Here is a 24,922-nt window from a genome sequence, read left to right on the forward strand (position 1 = left end):
GCTGACTTTCTGGAAGCGCTGCCATAGACTTCTCTATCAAAGAAAAAACTACAAGTTGTTAGATTTTGGAAGTTGTTTTTTTACGTGGATGGGTAGCAAAAGACCTTGAACTGCCTGGTGTTCGAATCTAGGACATCTGAAGTAAAGCAATAACGTGATCTCCTAATGACTTCCATCGGCAGTAACGAATACAAATTTAATTGCTATGGAGAGTTGGGTGAAGTCTGGCATGATACTGGCAACACAAGTTAGTTAATATTTAGTAAAATGTGAAAACAGAACTAGATTTCGAGTGTAAATAATGAATGTGATGACGTAGTCTAATAGCGTGGAATAGTTTGATGAGACAGCGTACTGATTTGGAGAAAATTATAATTAATAAAAAAAAAATGTTCAACCAACTAAGTCAAATTTAACGTCATAATGCATTGTCTCCATGCCTTTACCCACGTAATCTATAAACTCTGCCGTTTTAATCTAGACAGACTGACGACTTACGACAGAGGAAGTGAGTTTAAAAAAGGCTTGTAAAAACGTACGTACTACCAAAGTGTTTCAATGTATAACAAATTGATAGTTGTGTCACGGCCGGTCTTATGCGAATAGTTTGGCTAAACAAATATTTTGATGAGAAAAGTTTAAAGTGGACTAATAATATTTGGGGTAGCTCCTTTAACTAGCTTTAAAAAAAAATTGCTCACTACAGTCGTGTTTCTAGTTGTTTTTTTTTAATTTTAATTTATTGTGCATTTTACAATTGCAAGGGGATACAATGTATTCATGTGTTTTCAACATCGGTTAAATATGAATTTTTAAAATGACTGTACAGTTTACATACCTATTCAACTAAAACACGTTCTGACGTGTATGTTGGATCATAATTCCACAGCATCCATTCACTAGATAATTACAGGGTACACCGTAGGGATGGACAGTAGGTGACGCGTTCAATAAGACTGACCACTCTGACAGGACAACAGTAGTCTTTATGTTGACAAGTAGCCAGGGTTGTTATCGTGTTCACAGACATACACACACATACACAGACATACACACACATACACACACAGACATTCGGAGTTTTTCCGACTCGATTACGCATAGAACACTTAAATTTTGACACATCTGTATTTACTATTACTGAGGTGTAAAACGATGAAAACTGTCAAAATTTCATGTGATTTTGTGCACGATTACAATACTTACTCTATACTCTGTATACGAGAAAGTAAAAAAGGCGGTGAAAGGTAAAACTCTTCAGAAAAATGTTCAAACACCTATTCAACTAATTACCACATTTCTAATGAGGTAGAGTTACAATAAATTGACAGTTTTAAATTGTTTGTTTGATGAATGTTGAGTATTTTTTGCCTGTTTGATCGTTGTGCTGCATTTAACAGTTCTTCGCGTAATGTATAAATATATACTATTTTTTAATAAAATATTTGTTGAAAAACATTTATTTTGGCAAATAAAAAAGATGTGCTAGCGTTGTAAAAACTAAAGCTAATTAATATATTGCCTAAATTAGTCTAAATTGCTAAAGGTCATTAAAATTGAATACAAAGCAATTTAATAATTATTTTTGTATAGTTTATTTTTTTATAATTATTATTCATATAAAATAGTTTCAAATTATATATAATATTTATTTATAATTGTTTTTTTTTTATCTGTCTACTATAAGTTAAAAAAATAAAATATTTAAACGGCCGTAAAAGTCAGCATTGTGGGTTGCTTCCCTTAGATCTGTATTTTATTTCAAATCATAAGTTATAATTAATTAAGAAAACAGTCAGTAAAATTGGTATTGTTATTTTGTGAATAGCAAAAAAAAAATCGTTAAATTAAATGCTAAATATGTATCATGAAAGCATTTCATTTCAACTTTTTATCTTTTTTATAGCTAATGTCAGGTATTCGGTTCCTACATTTGGGCATATTAATCGTGTCTTTTTGTTGTAGTGTGTTGTTTTTACAGGGGTCTACTCTTATTTATGTCTTGTGCGTGGCTACAATGTTCTAACCCTACAGGTCAGTGGCTACCAGGGTCTGTCCCTACAGGTCAGTGGCTACCAGAGTCTGTCTCTACATCTCAGTGGCTACCAGGGTCCGTCTCTACAGATCAGTGGCTACCAGGTTCTGTCCCTACAGGTCAGTGGCTACCAGGGTCTGTCTCTACAGGTCAGTGGCTACCAGGGTCTGTCCCTACAGGTCAGTGGCTACCAGGGTCTGTCCCTACAGGTCAGTGGCTACCAAGGTCTGTCCCTACACGTCAGTGGCTACGGTGGTAGATGGTGTAGTTTTTCACTACAATTCTGGGTTACTCTATATTTCCATCATTAAATGTATCCAGCAACTGTTGTCGTACTAACATGTTGTCAGTTATTTTAATTATCATCACATACATGAAGGGAATCGTGATGGCAAGCTGGAAAATGTGGATATGTAAAGGTTTGAGAAATATGTAGGACTTAGTATTATCATAATACTAGACTAAATACGTTATTTATTGTAATCAAAATCATTTAACACATAAACATATGAAACTACTTAAATTGCTAAGATAATGGACATAGAAGTAGCCTTTTTTTTTATTTATTTCAGTAATAAATTTATGTCAAACTTAGTCTGGCTCTGTGATGGAAGCGGTCAAATATAGTGACCCTACTGTCCTATCGCGGTTATTGTAAGATATATATATATATATAGAAATAAAACTAATATTTAGTTTAATAGAATGATACAGATGTATTGATTTTTATTACAAATGAGACACGCGTGTGCGTAAGTAGCTAGTAAAAACAAAATGAACTGTGTTGTTTTTATAACGGGATTGTATGGACTCCTAAACGATTGTATTTATTCGAAACAACTAGTTGTTTTTCAACCACAAATACAAATTGTAAATCAAGGAAACATTATTTAGCATGTATATGTTTTAAATCATTTAAGATCTTACAATTCAACTCAATTATAGATTTTTTTCATCGGCATTATGTATTGAGGGGTTTTTGGATTATAAGTAGAGGTGAAATACAGTGAAATACATTGGCGTAGCTACCGTAACGCTAGCGTAAGCAAGGCATAGGGGCCCAAGGCATTTATGGGCCCTTTTTTCTTTTTTTTTTAAATAATTAAACTTTTGCATTAGAATTTGAAGATTTGTTTAATATAAATAATTTTAAAAAGAGAATGAAAATCCAGTTACTTTTCTATTGTAGAAAGAATTAAAAGCTCCAAAAGGGCCGCCAGTCCTTTCTTACTTTAAAGTAGTTTGATTCAGTGTGGTGGGGTGGGTCGAACTGGGCCCATTCGTAATAATTTCAGTACATGCATTGCCGCATGGTCATGCAAGCCATTGAGAGAATTAGGCTATAAATAAACTTGAACTTTGACTCGTTTGTGAGATCGACATCCAGCACCCGTAAATTTACATGCATCGCTACAAAGCTCAACTAACTTGGAAATTCCCTAACCCATCCCGCAGACCTGCAAATCTCTCCCAACTGACTGTCCTCCACGAAATCCCACGTTACTAAACTTGCATGATAACAACTGTGACATTTTTTAAAACAATCAGGGACAGTGCATTCCCAATCAGCTGACTCCAACATTTGTCAATGTTTTTCTTTACCTTAAAATGACATTTCATTAATGATCTAATAAATGTTTAATCAATATGGCGCTACCAATACTATAAGTTTTTGGTTTTCATCCAATCGCCAAGAAACTTTGGAAAGTCGTTGAGAATACTCCAAAGGAAGTGTTTTTTTTCCAGACATTTTTTCTTGATTCCGTGGTCAAAGTGCACGGGCGCATCCGCCGGCATCCCGGTGATTGTGTAACCAGATGCGCCACGGGCTCCCTAAGTGCAAATGATCCGTTGATTGCACATCCTGCAGAGTCAGGTGTTCTACTTGATTCAACGGCTAAACTGCAACTGGGTCTGCTATCGAAGCCATCTGCTTACGGATGACACCAATCACTCGAGTATTCTACAATAGGGACAAGGTGGGCCTCTACTTTCAATGACTAAACCAAACCAGGCTACGGTTGTCAGGGTTATGTAACCAGTCACTCCCGCCATGCCCCTGACACCAGTCGCGGAAAGGCATTCAACCTCACTATTACGGAGGGTGATTAACGTACAATCAATGCTTTCACACAGCACGCCCAACGACGTCTGAGCATAGTGTAGACCACCGCAACAAAGATCCGAAAAAAATAGCAACGGCGTTGTTTACATTTTAACTAGACCTATCTCAGTTTTAGAAAACAAGGCCACGCAATTAAAAATACACAATTGGTAACGAGTTTATGAAACCCTTACGAATTGTTTTGTTACCCTGGAATGTTGGACAAGATCTTAGCAACGCAGACGGGTACGCTAGTTAGTATTAACATTCTTCAAAATTCCACTGTGATCGGGAAGTAGATTGTGATGTTTGTGATGGAATTTTTAAATCTCAATATTTGCTCACTATGATGAAGTTATTTCTTATAAAACAAATTTTAGATATGCCCATTGGGCAGTAGCTTGGCCATCCTAATAAATGAACATACAGAAGCAGCTAAATTAGATATCAATAAACATATTAATTATTTTGCAAAATTAAAAGCATAAAAAAACAGATCTAAATAAATCATGAGCAATTTTGTTTTAAAAGTGTGTCAAAGTGTGTTACCCTATGTGTTTACTAATGATATCACACTATCGTCTCCAACAAATTTGCATTTTCGATGGGGTGTCACCCCTCTTTCACAATTCTGTTATTATTTTAGCTGGATGCAACTTAGTTTAGACAGTAAATTTTACAATGTTTTGTCATGGTGTCACACATAAATGTTTTCATTAAATGCGGACCGCACCTCTGCCCCCCCCCCCCCCCCCATCTTATAACGCTATTGTGTTTGTTTACTTAGAAAAAAACAAACAAATTAACGGTAAGCCTGTAACATTTTTTTCAACGTAATAATACAGTATAAATACACAGTACGTATCCAATATAAAATGTACAGAATATCTATTTAAAATCCTCCATCATAATAAGCAGTTGTTGTCTTCGTTAGACTCTCTTGGATCGAGACGGCTGACTAAACGGCCCACTGATAATTTTTTTCTATACGGGCCCGCAAATCCTAGCTACGACACTGGGGAAATACATTTAGGTTTAAAGAAAAATAATGTAAATATATAAGCAGCCGAAATGTTGAGTACAATGAGGCACATCAAATAAAACATTCATCCCTTTCAAAAATATATATCTATAGCAGTCCTCAGATTTAAAAACACATTCATTTATATTAATAAATTTAAAAAAGTAACAATTTTTTTTAATCAAAAAATAAAATAAAAATTCTAGACAGCAGTTGTTTAATTTGTTCTCCTGATAGATGAGTTGATGTCCCTAGGTATAGACCCTTAACTGTCTGAGATTTGAATCTGAGTATCTGAAGTAAGAAATCACGTGATACCCACGATGACTTCCACTGGCGGTAACGAACCAAATGTTAATTGGTGTGGAGAGTTGGCTGATGTATGGCAGAATGAACAGAAAATTAATATTCGTATTCTTTTTTTTATTACTCGCAATGAAAAAAAAAATCTCTTAGCTACAGCCATAGATAATTAAGTTATGTTTTTTTTTCTAAATTTAAGCAATACAAGCTTAACTGTTGGAAAACTGCAGAACTCTATTTCAAATAAAAATATTTTGGGTCAAATAATATATTACAAAAAAATGTGCAGCATACATAGATCCTAATATGTATACTGTTTTATAGCTCCTTAAATAATATTGTTTTTGGCGAATTTTTCGAAAATTGTCCATAGACTTGATGAAACTTCCCCCTTATTAAAGCGAAATAATAAAAATGCATGTGCAAATTAGTCAACCGTACTCAATGTAAATTGTAAATATTTGGTATTTTATTTGTATAACAAGGTAGGCATTGTATTGCTTAATTATTTAGACAGTTGCAGTTTGTTTAAAAGATGTTCAATAGTGTTTTTGAGAAGTAACTAATGAAGTTACCATAGTCACACCAGACCCCACCCAACTATCATGACCAATCACTATTGACATTGATCATGGGGTGACGCCCACGGTTCTCTAGTTCGTTACCGCCAGTTGTAAACATTGAAGACAGCCCGTGGTTGCTTTCTCTAGAAGACCCGAGCAAGAAACATTTACATCTAAAGCCACAGACACATCCGGATAGACACAGAAGACAACATTGGATTATCAGATTAGTGAGATCCGTAGTGTGGATAACACAGAACAACATTGGATTATCATATTAGTGAGATTCGTAGTGTGGATAACCGCCATTTTATGCTTTCATAATTAACTGATGTTCAAAACACACGAGCACATTTTCACCCGTGACAATTGTAAAAATGGCTGTGGTGTACTTGTTACCTGCTGATGTTGTTATGTCTTCGGCGGCTTCTTGTGGAGGTGTTAAAGCTTTTTGTTCAAGTTTAATTAGGTAAGGCTAATTGCATTGGTGTGTGTGTGTAGTGGTCTGTTATTAAGGTTTAAATAGGTGGTATGTTTATGTTGCTTACAATGATGAGTGCAATTTTGGTATACTTGTTTTCTACGTTTAAATAAGGGGATCTTCATTGAAAAACGTTAGACGTTTTATTTATACATTATAGAACACAATTATATTGATCTCATGAAATGCATGCATGTCTGTGTTGTTATACTGCATTATTTACTTTGTTAAAGGAACATAGTGCGTTAAATACATATATTTTTTTTGTTCTGCCTCAGACACATAATTCACTGCGTTAGTTTACTTTGCCATCTTCGCTTTAGTATAACAGTTTCATTATCGGGTTGTGATGACTGATACATATTTGCAATAGTAATATTTCTTTCTTACATGTAGCTTACTTTCATTCATTTAGGATGGTTTACTTATACATTGATCTAATACGAAACGTCTAATTATAATTATTTTTTGTTCATCCTAAAAATGCAATTGTTTAATTAAATTGTGATTCAATGAATTTTTTTTTATCGGCATTGTGAATTGAGGGGCTTTTTTTTTGTTAGCCTACGGAGAGAGTGAAATCCTTTTAGTCGTCTGTAGTTCTGTATCAAGATTTGATGTTAGCTGTTTAGTTGACGGATGTTAGTCTTATTAAACTTTTTAGGTCGTAATCTGATGGTCCAGTCTTCTTTTATTTTTATTTTTATTTTCAATTTAGTTTAATTTATTTAGGAAGTGCATCGCAAATAACAAGTATACTTCGGCATAATAATTGTCGTGTAACCATTGTTTAAACAGAAGTTTCTTTCGTCTTCCGATTTGTCTTATAGAATATCTAACCTTTGAGTAGATAGAAACATGTCTGGTTATAATTCAAATTTATTTTATATTTTAAAAACAGTTTGTATTTGTTATATTTCTACTCATGCTTGTATGTCTTATCTATTATCTAAGGAGTCTATTTTTGACAATTTATTTTACTAGTTTTCTCCCCAGGCAATTGAAAACAAAACCACAACAACATGATGTTAGTTATTAAATTGACATTTTTCTTGGGTATAAGCAGCAAGTTTACCCTTTTAGATTTAAATACATGATTTAATACATTGCGTTACGTTCATTTTGTATCAATTTTTAACTAGTAATATAGGCCTATATTATACATTCACACATGCATTTTATATTATAGTTCTAATATTCAGGGAGCTTTTACAAAACATGTACATTAAGGTCTGTAAATGAAGCATTTTTTAAATTTAATCTAATATATAAAGCTCAGTTCTGTATGTAAAACATATGTTTGTCGTTGGTCTTCGATGGATTTAAGTGTTAGATAATTAAACTCCTTACGGTCTACATTTATGAGTTAAAAAATTAATATTGAAAGTTTTGGGAAATAATTTTCATTTATCAAACTGAAAGTAATTATTTTATGGCATGTTTATTAAACACAAGTTTTAAAAAAATATCATCTTTTACAACAATTCTAATTATGTCTTTATTTATTCCTATAGCACTTACTCCCCTTTGATAAATTAGGAAAACACAATTACTTCCCTTTATAAAACCATTGCATTTTGTGGAAAATAATTTACTTTTTAATTACTTTGTTTTGGTGTTGGGAAAAAACAATAATTACATAATTAGCGGGGATTGATCAAGTGCAAATGTTGTAGGTATTTTACGGATAAGCTTGGAGTATTATAATTGTTCATCAAATTGAAACAGGCGCGTTCGTTTAAGTGAGTGCAAAAGACTATGAATAAGTTGGGGTACTATAGTCGTTCATTAAGCTAAAACAGGTGATTCCGCCCCGGGCGTTTATGTTCGCGTTAGTGTTTTCTTTGTGTTTAGGTGGGTTTGCGTTAGTGGTTGCGTTTTGATTTGGTTCGTTTTTGTTCTTTCTTTTTTCGGTTTTTTTTGTGTTTTTTTTTTGGGTTTGTAATTGTGTTTTAGGTTGGTTTTGCGTTTGGATTTGGTTTGTTTTCGTTTGCTTTTTCGTTTGTGTTTTTTTCTTTGGGTTTGTGTTTGTGTTTGTGGTTGGGTATGTTGTTAGGTTTTTGTTTTCGTTTGCTTTTTTGTTTGTTTTTTCTTTGTGTTTGTATTGGTGTTTGTGGTTGTGGTTGGGTTTGTTGTTAGGTTTTTGTTTTCGTTTGTATTTGTAATTGTGTTAGCGTTATGTTTGCGTTTTGTTGTTTTGGTTTGTGTTGGTTGTGGTTTGGGTGGGCAATGCCGGGTTTATGATGATTACTAAACACACAGGTGATGGTCTTTAACAGAAAGGTTTTTCACAGAAGCCAGAGCAGGGCCTGGCCGGAACGGCTAGTATTATATATGATCGAACTACAATTTTTAAGAGACAACAGAGTTATAATTGTACAATTATTATTAGTGCATGGTTTGTCAGGGTTCACTATGATTATACATACATTGCAAAGTAAAGTTAATTTGTGTAATATAGTCTGGGTTCCATTTGGGTTTCTGATTGAAGATTACGTTCGTAACTAAGTATAATGTTTTTTGTGTATACTTTTATTTCCTTTATTAACAAGTATATGAACCTGTCATATGAAATTAAATAAAACAGTAGGAGTTTGCAAACCAAGCGGAGTAAGCGACACATCATTTATAAAAATATTTGTTTTTGCGTCTTAAAGATTATAATCCAAAAACACTAAAGGTTATACTTGTAGCAACAAGTTAAAATTATAATTTCGTACTTTATTTAAATATGATAATGCACTACAGTTATATGGAAACATTTATAACATTTAATTATTGTTATAATAAATAATATTCTGCTTTGCTATTTCTGCTGGAAAATGTATCCATTAACATTTTTATTTCTAAAAAAAAAAAAATATTGTAAGTTACCTCCCATAAAGTCTTTAATGCACACTGACCCGTGCAGAACTATTTTCGAACAATAACAAAAAAAATAGTGTTCTGTGTAGATTCGCATCATACATCGTGATTTGTTTTCTTGTTTAGTTGATATGATATGTTTCGACATTTGGTATGAATTTTGGAGTATTTTGATTTCCGGTAGCTTATAGCTCGGAAGACAAGTTTTTCTTCTGAATAAAGTTGCACGTGTCATTATACAAATGACCTTAATACAGTATCACATTATATGATACAAATGTAATATACTGCAATCACTACGTAAATAAAGTATCACATTACATGATACAAATGTAATATAGTTCCATCACTGAGTTGGTTAATCATCACATTCCCAGACATTTTCAAGAGCCGATTCCTTGTCCCCCGTTAGGTCTGTGTTGTAATCCGATGATTTTGTCCACAACAATCCAGTGATGGCCCCGTGTTGTAGAAGGGGATCTATGTCTACCGTGTAGCCTTCTGACAGTTTACACATCATAGTCTCTGTTCTCTCAGATACTTGAGAGTTGGCTAGTCTAGACGTATATTATCTGCGTCCATCAAATGTTTCAGATACAGTAAATAACGATGTTGCTATGTATAGGGTATGTCTTCCTATTTTCTGACAAATGAGAAAAAAAAACCCATTATAAAATAGCTCAATCCTATAAATATTGACTTTTTTAACAAGTACTTGTTGAATCAAGACACAATGTATGTACGATTGTTTGCATTAAAGTCAAATTGAAATCAATCGGGTTACCTCTTTTGTCCACACTTCAGCCTCGAATGTATAAATCACGTTTTTTTCCTTATGTATCCATATAGATCTTCGTCAGTGGTTGTGTTGTCTTAAGGTTAAATGTATTTTGCTGGGGTTTTCTGAGTGTTGCCAAATACAAATACGACAGAAATGTTGATTATCATGAAAAGCTTTGAGTGTTGCCAAATACAAATACGACAGAAATGTTGATTATCATGAAAAGCTTTGAGTGTTGCCAAATACAAATACGACAGAAATGTTGATTATGATGAAAAGCTTTGAGTGTTGCCAAATACAAATACGACAGAAAAGTTGATTATCATGAAAAGCTTTGAGTGTTACCAAATACAAATTCGACAGAAATGTTGATTATCATGAAAAGCTTTGAGTGTTGCCAAATACAAATACGACAGAAATGTTGATTATCATGAAAAGCTTTGAGTGTTACCAAATACAAATACGACAGAAATGTTGATTATCATGAAAAGCTTTGAGTGTTGCCAAGTACAAATACGACAGAAATGTTGATTATCATGAAAAGCTTTGAGTGTTACCAAATACAAATACGACAGAAATGTTGATTATCATAAAAAGCTTTGAGTGTTGCCAAGTACAAATACGACAGAAATGTTGATTATCATGAAAAGCTTTGAGTGTTGCCAAATACAAATACGACACAAATGTTGATTATCATGAAAAGCTTTGAGTGTTGACAAATACAAATACGACACAAATGTTGATTATCATGAAAAGCTTTGAGTGTTGCCAAATACAAATACGACAGAAATGTTGATTATCATGAAAAGCTTTGAGTGTTACCAAATACAAATACGACAGAAATGTTGATTATCATGAAAAGCTTTGAGTGTTGCCAAGTACAAATACGACAGAAATGTTGATTATCATGAAAAGCTTTGAGTGTTGCCAAATACAAATACGACAGAAATGTTGATTATCATGAAAAGCTTTGAGTGTTACCAAATACGAATACGACAGAAATGTTGATTATCATGAAAAGCTTTGAGTGTTGCCAAGTACAAATACGACAGAAATGTTGATTATCATGAAAAGCACAAAAAAACTCGTTTAGTCACAATTAAAGAATTGACCAATACAGCTTTCCTTATAGAATGAATAACAGTTTCTTTTAATGGTTTAATATATATGCTTCCTTTTATTTTATTTGTTTTTGTTAGCATACGGAGAGAGTGAAATCCTTTATCTGCTTGTCCGTAGTTCTGTATCAGGATTTAATGTTAGCTGTTTAGTTGGAGGATGATAGTCTTCTTAAAGTTTTTAGGTCCAGTCTTCTTTTATTTTTATTTTTTTCAATTTAATTATATTTATTTATGAAATGCATCACAAGTAACAAATATGCTTTGGAATTCGTGGAAGTTACTAATAATTTTTTAAACTGAAGTTTTTTTATGTATTCAGATTTGTCTTATACAAATTTTAACACTTTAGCAGATAGAACAAATGTTAGACTATAATTTTTTTTATTTTATTTTATTGTGTTAAATATATTTCTACTAATGTGTGTATGTCTTTTCTTAGATCTATGTAGTCTATTTTTGAAAAACATTTAACCGCTATTTGATTGCAATTAATTTTCGACAACAAAAGATCACTTTTCTCCCTTGGCAATTTAAAATCGCACTAAACAACACAAACATTATTTATTTAATTGACATTTTTCTAGAATATAAGCAGCTTGTTTACCGTTAGAGAAGCAAATACATTGTTTAATACGTTGCGATCAGTTCATTTTTTATCAATGTTTACAGGGTAATCCATTTACTTTTTTTGCCATAATAGTTTTATGTTTAATGCTATCTTTCTCTTTATGTGGGAAATGTCAGCAAGGATTTTGTTTTTCTAAAATTCGCAAACAAATATTTTTATAGCGCAGTAGTAATAACCAGTGATATAAAATAGCATACAAATTAGGGTCTGTATCTGCGTGATCAAACTCTAATTATAAAGAGACAGAGTTGTTGTACAGTCAGTATTTGTGTAGGGTTTGTCAGTGTTCGCTATGATTATACATACAAAACAAAATAAAGTTCATTCGTGTTTGAGGTTTTGTGTTGAATTTGACGTGTCATGAGTAGTCTCTTTGTCATGAGTATTTTATTTTATAGCAACCTGGGTGGGTTTTTTATTTCCGTTGTGAGTAGCAGTGTAGTAGGTTTACCAGTTGAGTCCGTAAAAAAATGTTACCATTGTTTTGTATAATTAACAATTGCTAGGGGAGCGAACTCAATAGTATTTTTCTAAAAATCAATTACACTAAAATGCCGGTAATATACAAAGGAACAACACAAAACTTTAACATCGAAAAGATTGTTTTTAAGTATATCATAAAAAAGTGTTTAAAAAATTGCTGTATTTTAAAAGAATAAATTGCAAGCTGAATGTTTTGTCTGTATAAACGTTACCAATATTATTAAAATTTTGTTTTAAGTTTAGAAATGTCAGTGTAAACAACGATTGCCTGCTATTGTCATCTCTTGAAATTAATTTATTTTAAAAAAGATACCCTTGTACATGCTAACTATATAATAAACTATATGTTGACATCAGTGGTCATCACTAATTTTAACTATCATTCTTATACATTATTTAAAGATAACATATTATTTTTTTTTTTATTTTTTTCTAATCAATTGTATGATGACCGATTAAGATTTTTTTCTTAAATTCAAAAACAAAAAATTCAAAGTATCATATAGAACATTTTATATTTTTTTTTAAAATTCTCACTACATTATTCTATGATTACCATTTCTATTGTACTGTAACTGATTAAAATATTTTTTAAAATGACTTTTGAAAGTTCAGTATCTAGTTCCCTCCCTGGATGTGTTAAAATAAATCTTATAAAAATGTTATTTTAAAACTGTTTCTTACCTCGATAGCATTGATTTGAGGTAAACTTGGGGCTGTATAGGCAAAATCAAATACACGTTTACAGAGGCTTACCAAACTAGTAGCCTCGTCGTAAAATAATACAGCTCAAATTTACGGCAAGTATAACAATATACTGCTGGCAAGTATTATAAATATACTTTAATTAACATACTTAGTCCGCAACATGCAGCACTAGTAGAATAATATAACCATAAGAAATATAAATATAATTAACGTCACATATCGTGTAAGAAACATGTGGCACTAGTATGCTTATAGAAACACGAGTATTATAAAATCACAATATCTTCAATAGGTCAATATAAATCTTGTCTGATGAAGGAACTAAGTTAATAATTCCCCAAACGACCACACCAATTAACTACGCTGGTTATGCATCTTTTATATAATAATAACGAATAAGAAAATCTTGTCTGATGAAGGAATCAAGGAATAATTGCCCAAAAGACAACACCACGGTGTAAGCCAAGGAGAAAATGACAGGACCTAACAGACTCACGTGTGGGTAAAGAAATGAATCTTCCTTGAAAGACGTAAGACTTTTATAAAAGTTTTAGTAATTGATGGTTTCATGAAATATATTCATCTTTATGTTGGCGTTGCTTTATTTACTTTAATAATAGTTAGATAATTGGTATAATACGAATAATTTACCAATCGGTTAATAAACTTGAGCAGTATTAATCATACTAAAATGTTAATGTTAATTAAGTGATTTAAAATGTCAAATAAGTTAGGTAATCATACATAATTTTATATTATTTACATATCTGAAATAGTGTTTAATTGTATACAATACAATTATACGTTTATTAAAAAAAATTGGTGACAATATTAATTTAAAAAGCAAACTATTGTATCTATTAATAAATGAAAAGTATATCTACATATATGATGTCGATTGCTATCAATGTTAAATAAATTGTTTTTAATTGCCAATTTGTAGGCCTATATATCCACTAAAAATAATTAATAAAATTAAGGTATTTGACCATATAACACCATAAAACTATTTACTTATAAAAAAAGCGTTGGCCTTTATACTGAATTAACTAAATAACCAGGCTCGATGATTACGGGTCAACTCAATGCCCTCACTTTATGGAATATAATCTAATTATAAGTTACTTAATAAACACTTAAAGCGTATGCTACATGTGAATGTATTATACTTTATACATACTTGGGAATAATGGAAGAAGGTAATTTATACAAAACCTGAAAACATATGAGTAGGCAGACGGCCCTCACCGTGCGAAGCATGTAAGAGAGTCATTAAATTGGCGGTGTGTTAAGTCGACCAATTATGTAGCGCAATAGAGAAAAGCCTGTGTGGGAGGGGGGTTAAGAATGTACGTAGCTGGTGTGACGGTGGGGGGGGGAGAGCAGGTAGAGGGTGTTGGAATCAGAAAATTGAGGTAAACGGTTTTACAGTCACATGCCGTATGTCTCGCTGACTCCATTTTTAGCCTGCTGACTTTCTGGATGCGCTGCCATGGACCTCTCTATCAAAGAAAAAACTACAAGTTGTTTGATTTTTGAGGTTGTTTTTTTTACGCGGATGGTTATCAAATGACCTTGACCTGCCTGGTGTTCGAATCTGGGACATCTGAAGTAAAGCAATCACGTGATCTCCTAATGACATCCATCGGCGGTAACGAATACACATTTAATTAGTATGGAGAGTTGGGTGAAGTCTGGCATGATACTGGCAACACAAGTTAATTAATATTTAGTAAAATGTAAAAACGGTACTAGATTTCAAGTGTAAATAATGAATGTAATGACGTAGTCTAATAGCGTGGAATAGTTTGATGAGACAGCGTACTGATTTGGAAACAATTTTAATTAATTAATTAACAAAAATATTTTTTCAATAAATTAAGTCAAATTTAATGTCATAATGTATTGTCTTTCTTGCCGTGATAGCATTGATCATGAGGCTAAACAAATAATTTGATGAGAAAAGTTTAAAGTGGACAAATAATATTTGGGGTAGATCCTTTAACTAGCTTTAAAAAACAATTGCTCACTACAGTCGTGTTACTAGTTTTTTTTTTTTTTTTTTTTTTTTTTTTTTTTTTTTTTTTTAAATTTAATGAGCATTTTACAATTGCAAGGGGATAGGGCCTACAATGTATTCGTATGTTTTCAACATCGGTTAAATGTGAATTTTTAAAATGAATGTAGAGTTTACATACATATTCAACTAAAAAACGTTCTGACGTGTATTAAGGATCGTAATTTAACATCATCCATTCACTAGATAATTAAAGGGTACACCGTACGGATGGACAGTAGGTGACACTTTCAATGAGACTGACCACTCTGACAGGACAATAGTAGTCTTTATGCTGACCTGTAGCCAGGGTTTTATCGTGTTCACAGACATACACACACATACATACACACACAGACATACACACACATACATAGACATACACAGACATACACACACACACACAGATCTAATACAAAACGTCTAAAATATATATAAAAAATAAATAAAAACCAACCTGAAAATGCAAATGTGTAATTAAATGATGATTCAATAGATTTTTTTCCCTCGGCGTGGTGGGTGAGGGGGGGGGTGGAATTTGGGATTTTAAGTAGAGCTGAAATAAATTTGTGATTACAGAGAATTAAAATGATACAAATTTTAAGCAATCGGAAAAGTTATGTTATTACAACGAGACACATCAAAGCAAACATTCTTCCCTTTCAAAAATACAGCCCTCAAACAATTTTTTTTATTCAATTGTTTTAAACATTTACATTAGTAATAATAATTTGTTTGATAGTTTTACACAGCATCAAAGATATAAACATCAATGGCATATATAATAATCAAAAAGAGAAAATAAAATGGCATAAGAACTAGACTAAAATAAGGTATGCAAACTCCGTTTCTCTTGACTGCTTAGTTTATTGTGCTCAGTTCTTAGCTGCGGTGTAAAAAGTTCACATTGTAGTCACCCATGGACAGAAATAGCAATACAACCATTTTTGCTGGAGCTGCATTAGTAAACAGACATATCATTCCAAAAATAATTTTCGTAGCGACGAAATCTACAATACCCAACTCATTTATTAAAAAAAAAAACAAGCACATTAGAGAGTTCATTTTCAAAAATACGATTAGAAACATTAGCCACACAAACTTAATAGAAAACAAATTAAATGGAGGTATACTAAAATAAACACCTTCCGATTAAAACACCTGGATAGAATAAGGATAGAACCACATTATCATCCATTAGCACAATACTAAATAGGGTTAAACATAAAGAGCATTTTAAAACTAAACATCATAACACCACACTATGGGTGGAAATGACATAGGCAGCTTTTATAAAGAAACGCTAGCAATATTCCAAGGAAACAAAAGCATTATTGGGGAAGACACACAAAAAATATACGACATCCTAATCAAACAACAAGCGACACCCTTATACACGAGAATTAGTTGGCCAGGGAACACAATATAATAGACATTAAAGATACATTTAGAAACCTACATTATAAACGCATTACACCAAAAGAAAGGGAAGTAGCATACAGACTGATTTTTAATACCACTCCAGTTTCACGAAATACAAAGTCAAATCAAAATGTTAAAATAAAATGTCAAACGTGTAAACAAAATATACAAGAAACTGAGAAACACATTTATTTAGATGTTATATTAGTATAGAAAGCAAAGCAAACACTTGCAAAAATATTAAACACCACAAATCAAACAGCCACAACAAATAAAGCAATCACACTTAATTTAATTAACACGACTAGACAAAGATTAGAAGACGAGAACAGACTAGTAGCAACGGCTATTTATAGATCGACTGTATGGCAAATTAGGAATAAATCCAGATATTTTTTCACAAAATACACGGACATCGAGTTAAAAGAAATATTTCAAGCAAAGCTAAGACATAAACTGGGAACTCTCACTTAACTGGGGAGAAAAATGTACAGGAAAGCAATAAATAAAGTATTAATTTTAATTTAGACAGTCTCAAGCCAAACATCACTCGATCAGCCCTCACGTAAATTAACAGTAGAACAGTCTTCTGTTTCCCAGGTTTTTAATGGTAGAAAGATACACACCTAACCCCCACCCCACACACACATTTCCCCCCACTCAACCGTACAGGCGGATATTTCAAGGTAGCGTGCCTTCATCGCCAAGTGTTAATTTAATGTCATGGAAATTTTTGGAATAAAAAAATTATTTTGCCGATTAAAACAATCAATCAAACAAGTTAATTAAAAAAGTCTAGTGACATTTATGCGCAATTTCCTTATGTTATCTAAAAATAGCTCTGACGTATAATGATTGGGTGCGTTCAAGCTTGAAGAGCGATCGGTTTGTAGGTGTTTATGTAATTTTAAAATTTGTGACCGAACGAGAGGATATTTTTGAAAACTTTCTTCGGCAATACTGTTCTAAATTATGGCAGGAATCGATTGGTACATGTTTCAAGTCGCTAAGTGGTCTGGTTGCCGAGATATGGGCCAAAAACTGCATTTTTTCGAGGTTTTTTGGCTTTTACGGGAAATACATGAAAGAAACCCGGAATTTTTATGGCCTATGCTCATTCTCGTAACTTGCTTAACATAATTGCTTTTGGAACTAGTCATCGATATTGCTTCGTTGAGGAGGAGATACGACTTAAAGCCCGGACACACATTCATCCATCCATCCATCCATTCCCAGAAATGACGAATGGAAATTGCGCTAAAAAATCCTATGATTGCTGAAATTAAACCTAATTAATTTATTACCTAAATTAGTCTATATAGCTAAAGGTCGTAAAAATAGAATACACTATAATTAAATAATAGTTTTTGTATAGTTTATATTTTGAAACATTACTGCACATAAAATTTAGTTTCAAATTATATATAATATATATATCAATAATGTTTTTTTATCATTTAAAAATAAATAAATAATTAAACGCCCTTAAACGTCTGTTATGTGGGTTACTTCCCTTTGCTATATATATTTTATTACAAATCATAAGTTATGAATTAAGAAAACAGTAAGTAAAATTGGTATTGTTATTTTGTATCAGCAAAAATTCGTTAAATCCAAACCTGAATATGTATCATTAAAGCATTACATTTCAACTTTTTATCTTTTTTTATAACTAATGTTAGGTATTCAGTTCGTACATTTGGGCATATTAATCGTGTCCTCTTGTTGTAGTGTGTTGTTTTTACAGGGGTCTACTCTTATTTATGTCTTGTGCGTGGCTACAATGTTCTAACCCTGCAGGTCAGTGGCTACCAGGGTCTGTCTCTACAGGTCAGTGGCTACCAGGGTCTGTCCCTACAGGTTAGTGGCTACCAGGGTCTGTCCCTACAGGTCAGTGGCTACCAGGGTCTGTCCCTACAGGTCAGTGGCTACCAGGGTCTGTCTCTACAGGTCAGTGGCTACCAGGGTCTGTCCCTACAGGTCAGTGGCTACCAGGGTCTGTCCCTACAGGTCAGTGGCTACCAGGGTCTGTCCCTACAGGTCAGTGGCTACCAGGGTCTGTCCCTACAGGTCAGTGGCTACCAGAGTCTGTCCCTACAGGTCAGTGGCTACCAGGGTCTTTCCCTACAGGTCAGTGGCTACGTTGGTAGATGGTGTAGTCTTTCACTACAGTTCTGGGTTACTGTATATTTCCATCATTAAATGTATCCAGCAACAGTTGTCGTACTAACATGTTGTCAGTTATTTGAACTATCATTACATACATGAAGGGAATCGAGATGGTAAACTGGAAAATGTGGGTGTATAAAGGTTTGAGAAATATGTAGGACTTAGTATTATCATATTAATAGACTAAATACGTTATTAATTGTAATCAAAATCATTTAACACATATACCTATGAAACTACTTACATTGGAAAGATAAATGACATAGACGTAACCTTCGTTTCATTTATTTCAGTAATAAATGTATATCAAACTTAGTCTGGCTCTGTGATGGAAGCGGTCAAATATAGTGACCATACTGTCCTATCGCGGTTATTGTAAGATATATATATATATAGAAATAAAACTAATATTTAGTTTAATAGAATGATACAGATGTATTGATTTTATTACAAATGAGACACGCGTGTGCGTAAGTAGCTAGTAAAAACAAAATGAACTGTGTTGTTTTTATAACGGGATTGTATGGGCTCCTAAACGATTGTATTTATTCGAAACAACCACAAATACAAATTGTAAATCAAGGAAACATTATTTAGCATGTATATGTTTTAAATCATTTAAGATCTTACAATTCAACTCAATTATAGATTTTTTTCATCGGCATTATGTATTGAGGGTTTTTTGGATTATAAGTAGAGGTGAAATACAGTGAAATACAGTGGCGTAGCTAATATAAATAATTTTAAAAAGAGAATGAAAATCCAGTTACTTTTCTATTGTAGAAAGAATTAAAAGCTCCAAAAGGGCCGCCAGTCCTTTCTTAGTTTAAAGTAGTTTGATTCAGTGTGGTGGGGGTGGGTCGAACTGGGCCCATTCGTAATAATATCAGTACATGCATTGCCGCATGGTCCTGCAAGCCATTGAGAGAATTAGGCTATAAATAAACTTGAACTTTGACTCGTTTGTGAGATCGACATCCAGCACCCGTAAATTTACATGCTCAACTAACTTGGAAATTCCCTAGCCTATCCCGCAGACCTGCAAATCTCTCCCAACTGTTTGTCCTCCACGAAATGCCATGTTACTAAACATGCATGATAACAACTGTGACATTTTTCTAAAACAATCATGGACAGTGCATTCCCAATCAGGTGACTCCAACATTTGTCAATGTTTTTCTTTACCTTAAAATGACATTTCATTAATGATCTAATTAATGTTTAAGCAATATGCCGCTACCAATACTATAAGTTTTTGGTTTTCATCCAATCGCCAAGAAACTTTGGAAAGTCGTTGAGAATACTCCAAAGGAAGTGTTTTTTTTTCCAGACATTTTTTCTTGATTCCGTGGTCAAGGTGCATGGGCGCATCCGCCGGCATCCCGGTGATTGTGTAACCAGATGCGCCACGGGCTCCCTAAGTGCAAATGATCCGTTGATTGCACATCCTGCAGAGTCAGGTGTTCTACTTGATTCAACGGCCAAACTGCAACAGCGGCGGCTATCGAAGCTCTTAGTTAACGGATGACACCAATCACACGAGTATTCTACAATAGGGACAAGGTGGGCCTCTACTTTCAATGACTAAACCAAACCAGGCTACGGTTGTCAGGGTTATGTAACCAGTCACTCCCGCCATGCCCCTGACACCAGTCGCCGAAAGGCATTCAACCTCACTATTACGGAGGGTGATTAACTTACAATCAATGCTTTCACACAGCACGCCCAACGGTGTCTGAGCATAGTGTAGACCCCCCCCCCCCCCCCGCAACAAAGATCCGAAAAAAATAGCAACGGCGTTGTTTACATTTTAACTAGACCTATCTCAGTTCTAGAAAACAAGGCCACGCAATTAAAAATACACAATTGGTAACGAGTTTATGAAACCCTTACGAATTGTTTTGTTACCCTGGAATGTTGGACTAGATCTTAGCAACGCAGACGGGTACGCTAGTTAGTATAAACATTCTTCAACATTCCACGTTGATCGGGAAGTAGATTGTGATGTTTGTGATGGAAATTTTAAATCTCAATATTTGCTCACTATGATGAAGTTATTTGTTATAAAACAAATTTTAGATATGCCCATTGGGCAGTAGCTTGGCCATCCTAATAAATGAACACACAGAAGCAGCTAAAGTAGATATCAATAATGATATTAATTATTCCGCAAAATTAAAAGCATAAAAAACAGATCTAAATAAATCATGAGCGATTTTGTTTTAAAAGTGTGTCAAATTGTGTTACCCTATGTGTTTACTAATGATATCACACCATCGTCTCCAACAAATTTGCATTTTCGATGGGGTGTCACCCCTCCTTCACTATTCTGTTATTATTTCAGCTGGATACAATTTAGTTTTGACAGTAACTTTTACAATGTTTTGTCATGGTGTCACACATAAATGTTATCATTAAATGCGGACCCCACATCTGTCCCCGCCTTATAACGCTACTGTGTTTGGTTACTTAGAAAAAAAAACAAATTAACTGTAAGCCTGTAACATTTTTTCCAACGTAATAATACAGTATAAATACACAGTAGGTATCCAATATAAAATGTACAGAATATCTATTTAAAATCCTCCATCATAAAAAGCAGTTGTTTTCTTCGTTAGACTCTATTGTAGCCAGACGGCTGACTAATGGACCCACTGATAATTTTTGCTACGACAGTGGTAAAATACATTTAGGTTTAAAGAAAAATAATGTAAATATATAAGCAGCCGAAATGTTGAGTACAATGAGGCACATCAAATAAAACATTCGCTCCCTTTCAAACATATATATCTATAGCAGTCCTCAGATTTAAAAACACATTCATTTATATTAATAAATTTTAAAAAAGTAACAATTTTTTTTATCAAAAAATAAAATAAAAATTCTAGACAGCAGTTGTTTAATTTGTTCTCCTCATAGATGAGTTGATGTCCCTAGGTATAGACCCTTAACTGTCTGAGATTTGAATCTGAGTATCTGAAGTAAGAAATCACGTGATACCCACGATGACTTCCACTGGCGGTAACGAACCAAATGTTAATTGGTGTGGAGAGTTGGCTGATGTATGGCAGAATGAACAGAAAATTAATATTCGTATTCTTTTTTTTATTACTCGCAATGAAAAAAAAATCTCTTAGCTACAGCCATAGATAATTAAGTTATGTTTTTTTTTCTAAATTTAAGCAATACAAGCTTAACTGTTGGAAAACTGCAGAACTCTATTTCAAATAAAAATATTTTGGGTCAAATAATATATTACAAAAAAATGTGCAGCATACATAGATCCTAATATGCATACTGTTTTATAGCTCCTTAAATAATATTATTTTTGGCAAATTTTTCGAAAATTGTCCATAGACTTGATGAAACTTCCCCCTTATTAAAGCGAAATAATAAAAATGCATGTGCAAATTAGTGCACATTTTATTTGCCAGGGGAGAAAACTTTTCTTTTTATTTCAAAAATCAATTACACTCAAATAGCGGCAAAAATAAATAAAAAAACATGGACTGTTTAAATTTTTTAAACTAACATAAAAAAACGTAAAGAAATGTGTATACATTTTTTTCAAAATAAAATAAAATCAATTATAAGCTGACATTATTGTATCTAGTAAAGTGTTAGAATTTTTTTTAACAAAACTGAAGACACGAGAATTTTCCGATGAAACAGTTAAGCATCGGCATTGCTTGTCCATTTGAAAGTATTTTTGCAATTAGTGCTGCATTTCTAAAATAAAATAAATTGGAAAGTAAGACTTGGCCATTAGACTACTGCCCAAATGGTTTAATAAAAACATAAAACATTACACTACGGTTAAAATGGTGTTATAAAATCATCGACCATTAGACTACGGCCCGAATGGTTTAATAAAATCATAGTCGTTAGACAACGGCCAAATCGAATTAATACAACCATTGGCCATTCGACTACGGAATAGATGGTTTAATAAAATCATGAACCATTCGACTACGGCATAAATGTTTTTATACTGTCTCGAGCCCAGGTTATTCGCTCATGACTATCGGGTTAACAGTCTATCGCTAGACCACGTCATTCCAGGTTTAATGACGAACAGGCAGAAATCAGTGTTACATTATAGATTGTATGTAATCTTTGAATTGATTTTAAAGTACAAAACTTCAAGAAGATGAAAATATTTAAAAACAATTATCTTCCCCTTCATAACGACCATTGCCGCCTCTAAAGTGTGAGATAAAGTTAACAACACTCCATCTGGTCCATTGAACGAACATTCACTAGAACAACATTACATCTGGTCCATTGAACGAACGTTCACTAGAACAACACTCCATCTGGTCCATTGAACGAACGTTCACTAGAACAACATTCCATCTGGTCCATTGAACGAACGTTTACTAGAACAACATTCCATCTGGTCCATTGAACGAACCTTCACTAGAACAACATTCCATCTGGTCCATTGAACGAACGTTCACTAGAACAACATTCCATCTGGTCCATTGAACGAACGTTCACTAGAACAACATTCCAGCTGGTCCATTGAACGACTGGTAGCCACTGACCTGTAGAGACAGACCCTGGTAGCCACTGACCTGTAGAGACAGACCCTAGTAGCCACTGACCTGTTGTGATTGACCATGGTAACCAGACACCTCCAGCCTCAGAAGTCACCACCAGAACATCAGACACCTCCAGCCTCAGAAGTCACCACCAGAACATCAGACACCTCCAGCCTCAGAAGTCACCATCAGAACATCAGACACCTCCAGCCTCAGAAGTCACCACCAGAACATCAGACACCTCCAGCCTCAGAAGTCACTACTAGAACATCACATAGGGAACGGCATTCAACCAATGGTAATCGCAGTATATTTGTTTTAAGTTATTCCGTTAAATGTTTTAAATAATACCTCCTTTATGTATACGTACGTTTACAATTATATTTATAACCCTTGAAATTAGTTCGATCTTACAGAGACATTGTGTAATCTAAACGTCTGCATTTCAGAATAAATCAATATAACGTAATGTAATGCAGTGGCTTAGCCAGGATCGTCTTATGGGGGGGGGGGGGGGTTCAAATTTATGCCCGGTGACAAACTTTCGATTTACATCCCCCCTCCAAAACGTACGATTTTCACCACCCCCCTCATACTTTATATATATATACCGAGTGGTTATATATATATACCGGGGGGGGGGGGGTTATGACCCCCGCTAATCCCCCCCCCCTGAATACGCAACTGATGTAAGGTCTACTAATTCTACCAGCACATCTTCACTGCATTGTTGTCCGGGGTAGTGTAAACGCGAGGCAGGATGGCGGTCAGAGATCAATCAAAACACTCAGAATTGTTACTAACAACGGATTAGCCAATCAGTGCACAGATAGCGATTGTTTTTCTGTACCAACAGAATAGCTTGAAATGTTTATTAAGACACATGGTATAATTAGGTCTGCAAACAAAAAATAATAATAAAGCAAATAGAAAGAAAAGGGGAAGCCGAAAACCTGTTAAAAAAAACAACAAAAAAAAAAAAAAAAATCATTCAGTGGGCATTGAAAGTTTGACGATTAAATTTTAAATAAAAAGGGTTTTTAGCTTCTTTGTAAGTAGCATGTGTCATGATTTACACATTGCTAGGCGATAGTGTCAGCATGTTCAGTTGTGTGGAGGTATTGTGTCCTGTAATGTAATATTTTATCAAGACAGTAATGGAAGTATTCTACATTTGTATCCTGTTATGTGTTAAATCATCACAACAGTGTTGAGAGTGTGCTACATTTATATCTTAACATGTGATACTTTATCAAGAAGAAAAACTCGTCTTCTGTGAGTATCATTGTAGTGTTGAAATTATGTTATTTAAGTTGCAACGCACAACAAAGAGGTATTAGAGTGTGTTATTTCAAATTTACAAAGCAAAGATAAACCAACATTTACTTATTAGCAACATCTGATAATCGCAAATCAGATTACGCCAAAATTCATACCAATATGTCAAAACCTACCACTTCAACTAAACAAAAGAAAACAATTCACGTTGTATGATGCGAATCTAATACAGAACATTATTAATTATTGTTCTAACATAGTTCTGCACCGTTTAGTTTACATTAAAATTATTATGGGCGATAACTTACTACTTTCATTTTATTAGAAATAAAAATGAAAATGAATACATTCACCAACAGT

The sequence above is a fragment of the Physella acuta genome, unplaced genomic scaffold (genome assembly GCF_028476545.2).
Source record: "Physella acuta isolate Inbredline_101_S28 unplaced genomic scaffold, ASM2847654v3 ptg000083l, whole genome shotgun sequence".
In the NCBI taxonomy this organism is placed as follows: domain Eukaryota; kingdom Metazoa; phylum Mollusca; class Gastropoda; family Physidae; genus Physella; species Physella acuta.